Here is a 1,141-nt window from a genome sequence, read left to right on the forward strand (position 1 = left end):
AGGGAGGGAGGAGAGAGGGAGGGAGGGAGGGAGGGAGGAAGCTTGGTCACAAAGGGTTTTTTTTGTTTGCTTTGTTTTTTACCATATTAAGGAGTCTGAAATTTATCCTGTAGCTATTGTTTACTTGGTCAGTGCTATTACTTTAGCCTATGCTATTGTTTCTTTAAACTTTTATTTAAATTGACTCATTTTTGTTTTGAACAATAATGTCCATGAAATCACAGGTTTTATGTTTCAGTTAAATCCTTCCAGTGGGTGTTGAAATGAATACCCCTAACTACAAAAATAAAATATTCTTCCATGTCCTACTTAACTCATCCATGCACACCCACGAATGAAGACCAGACTTTGAGAAATGGAGCCACAGGCGATGGGAGCTATTGCGCGGTTTTAAGCAAGGAAAGGACATGATCAGGTTTGCCTTTGATAAATGTCATTCCAGCCACATGGAGCACTTTGGGCTGATGGAAATGAGCAAAACAGCAAAAGACTGTAAATGAGGCTAAGTTCACAACAGTGGGCATGAGAGATGGGGAATATCAAGGTGGTAGAACTGACTCAGAATAGGGACTGGAAAGAGAGGGAGGAGTTGAGTATAAGGGCCAGGGTTCCAGCACGTGCAACACAGGAGATTGTCCAGAAGCCAAGAGAGTACATAGCGGGGAGTGATGGGAGGAGGGGAGTGGGAAGGCAAATGTTTATTTTGGTCTGAAACATGTTGAATATGAAGTGTTTGTGGAATACTCATGTAAGTACCTGTGTCGGGCTCTGGGGACCGGGAATCCTTTAAGGCAGTGTTGTCCACTAGAAAGTGGATGTGACCACATGCGTCATCTTAAGGGTTCAAGTGGCCCCATTTTAAAAAGTAAAAAGAGGCCAGGCATGGTGGCTCACGCCTGTATCCCAGCACTTTGGGAGGCCGAGGCAGGTGGATCATGAGGTCAGGAATTGTAGACCAGACTGGCCAACACAGTGAAACCCAGTCTATACTAAAAATACAAAAATTAGCCAGGTGTGGCTGGGCCCAGTGGCTCATGCCAGTAATCCCAGCACTTTGGGAGGCTGAGGTAGGTGGATCACGAGGTCTGGAGTTCAAGACTAGTCTGGCCAAGAATGGTGAAACCCCATCTCTACTAAAAAT

General features: G+C 44.9%; 1 protein-coding gene across 1 annotated transcript in view; it reads right to left on the minus strand.

Moving 5' to 3' along the window:
* Positions 1-1,141, minus strand: part of LOC105530562 (40S ribosomal protein S3a-like) — a 91,528-nt gene that overhangs the window by 79,496 nt on the left and 10,891 nt on the right. The gene's annotated exons all lie outside the window — the stretch shown is intronic.

This window comes from Mandrillus leucophaeus, unplaced genomic scaffold (genome assembly GCF_000951045.1).
Source record: "Mandrillus leucophaeus isolate KB7577 unplaced genomic scaffold, Mleu.le_1.0 Scaffold83, whole genome shotgun sequence".
Taxonomy (NCBI): Eukaryota; Metazoa; Chordata; class Mammalia; order Primates; family Cercopithecidae; genus Mandrillus; species Mandrillus leucophaeus.